Here is a 10,300-nt window from a genome sequence, read left to right on the forward strand (position 1 = left end):
CAAGAGATAAACAACACAAGAAAGCAAGAAACTTTCATGACAAATACCAAGAAACACAAGGTGTTTCCATTGCTATGAAACAAAACAAAACTTGTTCTTTGTCTAAATTCAATATTTCTTCCATATTAAATTTGACTGCCTTAGTTCACTTGTTCAGTTTATTTTTTCTGAATTTATAGTAATTGGTGACCGGTTCCATGAGAATAGAAAGTGATGCAGGGAACCTTTGATTTGGAAGTATAATTCGGTCTGCACCCCAACTATTTTTCACATAGAGTTTCATGCATTTCTTTAGATTATATCACATAAATTTGTTAATTGATCTGTAGTACCTACACCTCCGATCAAAGGTGTGTCCAATGTCAGGCACGTGTTGGTTTCCTGACCCTGACACATCCCTATTCAATTGATTAATTTTTTTAAATTATTACTGGTGTTGATGTGTCACTGTCGTATCCTATGTCCGTATTGGATAGGTTAATTTATTATTTAGTGCGTAAAGAAAATTTTGAAATCCATAATATGAAATTTCCAGTGCTTGTTCTGGTCATTGTTATCCATATGTGGTAACTGTGTCTTTAATAGATATTGATGTACATCAACTTGAAAAATTGCATATTGTTTATAATTTATTTTAGATCCAGTCATTTCCAACTATGACTACCAAAATCTTTTTATTATTACTTCAATGTGGTTACAATATGTAGGTAAAAAGTTATCCTGCATATCTTCTGATTTGTACTAATTTGCTGAAGTGGTTTTCCTTCAAATGTGGTTGCAGGGATTTGTCATTGTCTCAGCTTTACTCGATACAACATTGCTACAGTTCATTTAAAATTATCCATTTCCTTCTGCAATCTATAACAAAAATTGCACGGTTGACTTAATATACCCTTGTTATGGTTTTATGGATAATCTTTCTCAATATTTGAATATGCAATTGTAAACTTGTCATGATCTGCGGGAGAACCTCATCATACTTCCTCACCACTGCAGAAAAGACGCTTACGGTTAATGGAAGAAATTATTTAGCTTGGTGAGATGTGATTAGAACTGTTTCGTCTCATCAACCACACTCAAGAAGCCATGGATGCTGAAAGAAAGAGGAAAATCGCAATCTTGATGTCATTTAGATAGTAACTAACAACTTTTTATCCATTTTAATTGATTCTGTTAGGTATGTTGTTTTATTTCCTCAATGTTATTTTGAATCCATCCATCTGTTACTATTGTTGTGTCATGATAAGTAGGATCAAACTCCTTCAGGTAAAGTAACTAGATATAGAATGGCATTTAGTATGTGTGGTTAACCATGACTTCCTAACCGTATCTTGTTCTTTTTCCTTTTTCACTTTACAATTTAAAAAAAAAAATCCACTTATAATATTTTACACATAGGTTGTGTTGCATTGCTCAACAAGTTTTTATTGAATACATCTTTTACAAAACTTTACTCTTGGATTAAAATTTTAAATATTTAATAACTATTATGTTCAATTTCATCATTTCTGTCCAGGAACTTTATAGCAGGTTTGTCCATATGACATTTGTTATGTCATGTGGCGTGTTGCTAATAATGCTACAATGCATATTGAGACTTCTTAAAATTCCAGGTTAAACTTTATTAGTACAAAAACAATGTGTGACAGCGCAGTCTTAGTAGCACTGTTGCCATTACGAAGAATGAAATCTAATACCTTTATGTAACTTTTTAGACATAAGCACTTAAAAGACAAACTTTTTGGTAAATAGGTTGTGAGATGAAAATTTGATCTTAACTTATCTATGCAGGTTCTAGGTTGCTCAATGTGGTTTGCTGATTTTTTATTTGTGGCAAGAAATTGGGCTAAAGATGAACAAACACGGAAGGTAAATCAAAATATATCATCCTCAGGTGAACAAAATTGATGCTTATACATGTGAAGATTAGTAGTATAGTTGTTCACTGATATGGTGTATACTCTATATCAAGAATGTTCCATCATGCAGAAAAATTTAAAAGGCTAACGAACAAGCAGTGATTACTTACACATTTTGATTTTGTTTAAACTGATAAACATCTTTCACTACTGATATAATCAAATAATCTGCCCGTGTCTTCTTCTCTGTGACTTTGTTTACTTCCCTTATGCAGTGCTTAAGAGGTCAGCGGAAGACTTCTGCTTTTGCTTCTCCCAGAGTGACAGGGAATTCTGGTGGATCAGCCGATGGGTATATGGCTGCCCGATGTGTGGTGGACATGGGTTCGAGTTGTATAGATAACTTCATTGTGGTATTTTTATATTAAGCTTCATGTTTCGGAAATTGGAGGTTTGCAAATATTTGTGGCTAACTATGAAAGAATACTCATGGAGTGCTGACTGGATTTGTACAGAAGAGTTTTAGGTTTTGAGTGTAGAAGCAATGTGTACCTGCTTTTTCATGCATGTTGATGTATGAGAGCTTTTACTTGCTACAGGTGAATTAGAGTTTTAGGGCCTAAGTAAGTTGTCACTTAACAATCCCTGAGAGTGAGAAGGCTCTACACGAGTTTTACGGATATGCCTTGCATCTTATTGTATTATGTATAGACATTAGGTTTTATTCACCATCTCATCGATGTACCCGGTTCTATAGAGTAGCTTAGTTTTGCAGTAGTACATTAGTTGCACTTATATTAACTGCACTGACCAATATGGGTTTTTTTGTCATCATATTGCACAATCCAATTGGAATTGGTTCTGGTTGTTAGTTTTACTTGATTGTCAGAGTCTTTGCAGGCAGGTATTACAACCTTGGTATGCTCACATCATGAATATATCAAAATCAGTCTTAAAGTCATTACAGGTAATAATGTTCTTGTGTTTTCTCTTTTCATTTGGTTTTTACAATATATGCAAGGTGATTGTTTTGTTATAAATACTAAATACTGCACAAATGCTATTTTCCAAATACAATGAGCTGTTTCTGGAACTTACTTTTTTTATAGTGGTGTGGGTGGTATTGTGTTTTCATTTTGAAACGTACTTGTGGAGTCCCAACCCCAAACTGTATTAGGTTTTTCCTGAGGAGAGTGACTAGTCCTACAAGAAGGTTTGATGATTTTCCCACTTCACTGTGACACCACACCACTATACTAAACCTGTTATCTCTATTTGTTATAGAATGATTGCTGTTAAATAATATGCTTTTTATTTAGGAAAATCTTGTACTTAAGGTTGTATTACTAATAGATAGCTGATTCATCATGTTGTGTCATAATTTAATTAATTCTCTATATTTACTCCACTTTCTATTATTCTCATATCCAACATTATTTGCTTGGCCACATTGATAAGCCCTTTGCTTTAAACCTCAATATTTATAAGACTAACGGTTGATATTTGTAAATATAATATTAAGAATATTTGTATATCGAATAGTCCCACATCGACTATATCATGTAATTAGTTATAATCTTTCTATATAAAATAAAGTCTTCGTAGTGCTTTTCAAGACACACGGTATATTCAAATATCTCTTAGTCTCCTAATTCAACATGGTATCAGAGCCTGCTAAGAGACAATTCTTTCTTCGCCGTACTTTACCCGGTTGATCCACTGTCTTCCGGTGAGAGACCTGTGTAACCTACACACCATATTCGATGACTCCCCCTGAGCAACAAATCCAGGTGGTATCAGAACTATCAGAACTTAGATTCTACTGCTTCGGTAGCACACACTGGTAATTCATCTGTTTGTCTATCACAATATCTTCTCTTGGATCTTGGGTCCTTGATTCTGGTGCGTCTAACTTCTGCCAATGGTTCTCAAACCCGTCCTTGATTCTGGTGTGTCTGATCATGTTATCGGTAATAAAATCTTTTCTCTTCCCTCTCTACATCCGGTTTCTTACCTACTATAATTTCTGCCAATGGTTCTCAAACCCGATCTGAAGGGATTGGTACTGTTCGAATTCTACCTTCTCTCTCGGTTACTTCTGTTCTCTATGTACCTAATTGTTATTGGAAAAAATTGATAAAAGCTGTTGTGAAATTCTAGTAACAGACTATCGATGTCACACTGGATGTTATGACATCCAATTCTGCGGAGACAGGTAATGTATGCAGAAAGTAAATGTAAAAAGCAGTAAATGACACAGAGAATTGTTTACCCAGTTCGGTGACAAACACACCTACTCTGGGGGCTACCAAGCCAGGGAGGAAATCCACTATAAGAGGTATTAATTCAGGACTTAAACCACCAGTTTAATCCTATCACTTAAGACCTACCCAATGCAATTTCAATCTAAACTAAGACCTGAATACCTACTCACTCCCCCTCAATCACAGCAGTGATTACAACCATTAAGAATTTTAAAGTCAGTGGTGAAGATATACTTCAAATAACTCTTGATTGTGCTTAAAAGCTTTAATCAAGAAATACAGCACTCGCGCTTAAAAGCTTAGAGTGACACAACAGTTATAACTCAATAAACACCCTAGTCCAATGCAATCATCTAGGTGATAATTGCTTGGCTCACAAGTAAAATCTAATTCAAGACACAATGAAAGTACAACAATGATATATAATGATATATTGAATTCTTCACGCTTCAAATCACTCAATTGCTGAAAGTAGGATTGCCATCCTTTTATAATGCAGTACTTGGGCCTTGAACGAATTTCATAAAATTAAGGTTAAGCAAGTTAACCTAATTTCCACACATTAGAATGCTAACAAATAGGCTATATGCTAGGTCTCTTAATTTTAGCACAGTTGTTAGTTTCCTGAAAATCAGCCTGAGATAAATACTGAAACATAACAGAAAAAATTAGCCTATACTTTAGCATCTGCTGTCAGGGATGAATGTCATAACATTCAGTTTGACATCCAGAAAATGCTGTCATGAATGAATGTCATAACATTCAGTTTGACATCCAGTAAATCCTGTATTAGCTAATCCTGCAACATACTACTTAAGCATGTCATGACATCAGTCAAGACATCTAAGTACAGTAAATGTTTTAACATAAAATGCAGCCAATCAAAAACATCTACAAACTCCCGCTTTGGTAAGTTTTTGGCTAAAACAACTTGGCATCCCAACAGAGTTCACAGCAGCAGAAGGCACACATCCAAGCAGAGAATCAAATTAGCTAATACACTTAGCAAACAAAGAAGTTAAACTTCAAACAACAGCAGCACAAGAGAAGATCAAGCAGAGAGCAAACAACAATATAACCTCTTGTTTAGAGGACCTTCACCTTCAAAGAAATATGTTGTCCTGGGGTACAAGTGTTACTCCCCCTTTTTGTCAAAAGTGTTGCCAAAGCAACACTTAATATTACTGACCAAAAAAATAAAAATACAAGCAATTATCAGAAACACAAGAAATGTTCTAGTCATCTGACTCAGAGTCAGCATCATCATCTGTGCCATCATCAGGACTGGCATCTGCTTCTCCCTCTTCACCTTGTCTTTCAGCTTCTTCTGCAACAGCAGTAGCTTCACCAAATTCTCCACCATCAGCTAGCATATCACCTTCAGTCATCTCCAAAGAGCTAATCAATTTTTCCAAGTTCAGCTTCCTTGCCTCTAATTCCCTGCGGGTTTCTTTGAGCATCGCAATGACAACAACTTTACCTGGCTGATTGCTTACACATGATGTCTCACCTGATGTCATGACAATGTCAGGGACATGGGTACCTAGGAACAACTTATGATTGAAAGACATAGGGCTGTCTCTTTTCTTCACAGAGTCATTCTCAGTTAAGATGTTTGAAAACTGATTCAAAACAATACCACAGATGAGAGAAGGAAAGGCTATAGGACCCTTCACACTGAAGCTTCCTTCATGCTTCAAAGTTTGATCAAAAATATAGGAGCCATAGTCAAATTTGGCTTTGGTTCCAACAACATATATAAATTTTCCAAGCATTACAGCAACTGTAGATTTATGATTGGTGGGCACCCAGTTAGCAGCTCCAATCTTGTGCAGCATTGCATACTTGACACTCAGTTTACTTGCCACCAATTTTCCTTTGAGAGGCCACTTCCTTACCTGATTAGCAGTGATGACTTGATAGATTTTGTTGTCAGTCACCTCAAGCTCAGGTTGAGCTTCATCAGGCCTTCCCAAATACTTGTTGATCACTGAAGGAGAGAAATTTACACACTTGCCTGTCACATACACTTTCCTGAATTCCTTAGACTTGCCATCAGCACATTCTTCAGACAAATTAACAATAAATTCATTTACCAACATCTCATAGCACTTTGAAAACTGAGTCACAGTCTTCATTAAACCAGCCTCTTGAATAAGATCCATAATATCCTTACAGTCTAGGACATTCTGAGCTAATTCCCTTTCCAAAGCCAACCTCTTCTGATAAACATATTTCCACCTGTTTACACTTGAAGCAAAATGAAAAGATATGTTGTCAATTGGTACCTCAGGGACACTAGCTGCAAGCTTGCTAGTGGTTGGCTTCTTCTTTGACAGAATGTCAGAGACATTACAAGGAACATCTGAGTCAGACTCAACAACAACAAACTTGGTCTTATTTTTCTTGGGCACCACTTTGCTCCAAGATTTGGTTGGACCATGAACTTTCCTCTTGAGGGAACTCTCGACTGCCACCGTTGTCTTTGAAGAGGTTGGAACATCAATCTTCTTTCTGGGGGACCTTTGAGCCACAGTTTTCTTTTCTCTCCTAGTCTTAACCCTTTTGGCTATGCTAGGGAGGACAAAGGACAATAGCTCTTTATCAGAAAGTTCCTCCAGGTCAACTGTTTCAGCCTCACAGTTAGGGTTGTCACTGACATCATGAGTGACATGAACTTCCTCACCAACCACATTATCTAAGGGTTTGTCAACATTTGACTCCTTATGAGCATCAGTTTGCTCAACATCATCAGAGATATTCTTTCCTAAAGACTCAGTATTTTCTTGATCAGCAACATTATCAGGTTCAATAGTGTTTAAGGGAATGGAAACCCCAGGGACCTCATGATTTCCAGACAGTATTCCAGTCACTATAGTGGCAATGACATTGTGAACATACCTGGAACCTTCTTTGGTTCGTTCCTCAAGAACGATGGATGAGGAGAAGCCTGATATGTTTCTTTAGGTCTTCTTGCATGTGGGGTATTCACAGAGTCAGCAACAGGATCTTCTCTGTTAGGGTTGCTTGGTTCAGCGCTAGGAGAACAAGGCATGTTCTTGGAAGGAGAAGAGTTGGATTGTTGAGACATGATGAGTATCTTAGAGACGAAATGAAAAATTTCTCTGAGAGGATGCTTGCGTGAATGGAAGTTGAAAGAGAGGAAGAAGTAATGCTTGTTGCAAGTGAAATAACTATTATCTATTGACCAATCAGAGCACACTTTCAATTGTTTAATAATTTGAAATATTAAATAGTAAATTCCTAACATCCTTAGTTGCTATAATTCCTCAGAAAGACATATTCCCAACTTGCCCCTTAAATTTTCAAACTGAGTAGCATCCAAAGCCTTTGTAAATATGTCAGCAAATTGTAGTTCAGTTGCCACATGTTCCAAGGTAATCACTTTGTCTTCTACCAGATCTCTTATGAAGTGATGTCTAATGTCAATATGTTTGGTCCTGCTGTGTTGGATAGGATCCCTTGAAATGTTGATGGCACTGAGATTGTCACAGAACAATGTCATGACATTCTGAGTGACATTGTACTCAGTCAGCATCTGTTTCATCCATACCAGTTGGGAACAACTGCTTCCAGCTGCTATGTACTCAACTTCTGCAGTGGATAATGATACACAGTTCTGTTTCTTGCTGAACTAAGATATGAGATTGTTTCCCAAGAAGAAACATCCTCCTGATGTGCTTTTTCTGTCATCAGCACTCCCAGCCCAATCAGCATCACAATACCCAGATAAGATAGGCTCAGAGCCATGAGAGTATAGCATACCATAATCACAAGTCCCACTAATATACTTGAGAATCCTCTTGACTTGATTTAAGTGACTCACTTTGGGTTCTGCTTGGTATCTAGCAGACACACCAACTGCATAGGCAATATCAGGTCTACTAGCAGTTAGATATAATAGGCTACCTACACTACGCCAAAAACTGGAATAGACAGCGCCCCTTAGAGGGCGCTTTATTACAAAAGCGCACTCTAAAGTGAAGAGAAAAAATAAGGAGCATACTATTGGAATAGACAGCGCACTTTAGAGGGCGCTTTTGTAACAAAGCGCACTCTAAAGTGAAACGAAAAAATAATGAGGAAATGGAGGGACACCAATAGAGGACGCTTTATTGAAAGCGCCCTCTAAGGGTAACCTTAGAGGGCGCTTATAAAAAAGCGCTCTCTATGTCCATGTATATTTCCAGTTTATAAGGCGCTTTTGGAAAGCCTTAGAGAGCGCTTTTAGAAGCGCCCTCTTAGGCCCCCTTTAGAGGGCGCTTTTGTAACAAAGCGCCCTCTAAAGTGAAGCCAAAAAAAAAATGGAGGGACAACAATAGAGGGCGCTTTTGTGAAAGCGCCCTCTAAGGTTACCCTTAGAGGGCGCTTTTGAAAAAGCGCTCTCTAAGTCCATGTACATTTCCAGTTTAGAAGGCGCTTTTGGAAAGCTTTAGAGAGCGCTTTCAGAAGCGCCCTCTTAGGCCCCCTTTAGAGGGCGCTTTTTTTAAAAAAGCGCCCTCTAAGGTCCCCTTTAGTAAACATTAAAATTATAACATATACTGCATGTCTCTTTATTTTCCCTCTCTATAAGCTATTTCGTTTACGTAACTGGGTTTTCTCTCAACCTCGATTACTCTCTACTGCGATTACTCTCGTCCTCCGTTCGTTCTCCCTCCCTCACCGTCATCGTCGCCGTTCGTTCTCCCTCCCTCACCGTTCACGTTCACTGCGTTATCCTCTTCCACCGTCACTGTTCACTTTCTTCTCCATCGTTACCGTCACCTTTAAGGTATTTCTCTTCTCCATCGTTACCGTTCACTTTCTTCATGTGTTTGATTAGGGCATTTTCTAAACTTAGTTTTTCATTTTGTGCATTATGTTGATTAATGTTGTTTAGGGCAAACTGAGTTTTTTATTTCTGATTGAAAACTGATATATTTGAAGTGTGTTTGAGCTTGTGCTTGGAAGTTTGATGATTATGGATGCAAGTTTGTATTGGTCTTTTGCATGCAGTAGGTGTGTGTGAGTTTGTATTGGTCTTTTGCATGCAGTAGGTGTGTGTGAGTTTGTATTCAATAATGATAAAAAAAAAAAAAGAGTTTAGATTGTTGTAACATGAGAGAAATGGAAGGTATATGAATGTGTTGACGTATTGAATCATTGTCTTACTTGGGTCTTATTGAATCATTTCTATATTACAGATAAAATGGCTAACCAAGACGATACCCATGCCGCGAATGAATCACGTAATAATGTTGAAAAATAAATCAAACGAGGATTGACTGTTATGAAGTCAATCATTCGTGCAAGAGACAAGGGTGTAAAATTTGAAGTACATTGGAGTGCTGAAGACCAACTAATTGAGCCTAACGGTTCAATGTTGGCAAGTTACATTGGTTTCCTTGTTCGCCAACATATTCCGATTACATGTGATAATTGGAGAAGTCCGGACTTGAAGGTTGGCAAGGAAAAAATATGGTCGGAGATACAGGTACTTACCATATATTGTTATATGTTTTTTTTGTTGACTATTTGTTAACCATATATTGTTATAATATTACTTTATAATAACACACTCCATTTGTATGTTTTTTAGAGATCCTTTCACATCGATGAAAGCCGGCAAAAATATTGTATTCAATTGGCCGGAAAAAGACTCCGAGGATTTCGATCCTTTTTGTGCAACAAATTTCTCAAGGATGAGGAAGGAAAATTTGTTGAAGGAGAACGGCCAATGAAGTATGCCGAGATTATTTCAGCCGATGAATGGGATAACTTTGTTGCCAAACGAAGAAACGAAAAATTCCATGTAATGTCTATTAATTATGGTATTATACAATTGTTAAGTTACTTGGTTCTAATATGCCTTAAACTTTTTTATCCAGGAAGTAAGCGACATAAATAGGAAAAGGGCATCAAAACCCGCGTATCCGTACAAAAAAGGGCGTACGGGTTATGCACGGTTACAACAAAGAATTGTGAGTATATTCAAATGCTATGAGCTTATACATTGTCACAATATGTTATAATTGATGATCTTATAATCTAATTCAATGTGTAGCTAGCCGAGGAGAAAAGTGACGCAACATCTCTTCCGGAGCACGTATTATGGAAGGCTGCTCGGGTTGGGAAGGATGGGGCTGTCGTTGAAGCGGTCCAAAATGTTTATGACGA

The 10,300-nt window shown here is 37.2% G+C and overlaps 1 long non-coding RNA gene across 1 annotated transcript; it reads left to right on the top strand.

The window, feature by feature from the left end:
- Nucleotides 1-1,624: 1,624 nt before the first annotated feature.
- On the top strand, nucleotides 1,625-9,611 carry LOC127085818 (uncharacterized). The gene is made up of 3 exons (XR_007789281.1): nucleotides 1,625-1,869; nucleotides 2,135-2,826; nucleotides 9,328-9,611. It is a non-coding gene; the product is annotated as an uncharacterized LOC127085818 (long non-coding RNA).
- Nucleotides 9,612-10,300: the final 689 nt, after the last annotated feature.

This window comes from Lathyrus oleraceus, chromosome 5, assembly GCF_024323335.1.
Source record: "Lathyrus oleraceus cultivar Zhongwan6 chromosome 5, CAAS_Psat_ZW6_1.0, whole genome shotgun sequence".
Taxonomy (NCBI): domain Eukaryota; kingdom Viridiplantae; phylum Streptophyta; class Magnoliopsida; order Fabales; family Fabaceae; genus Lathyrus; species Lathyrus oleraceus.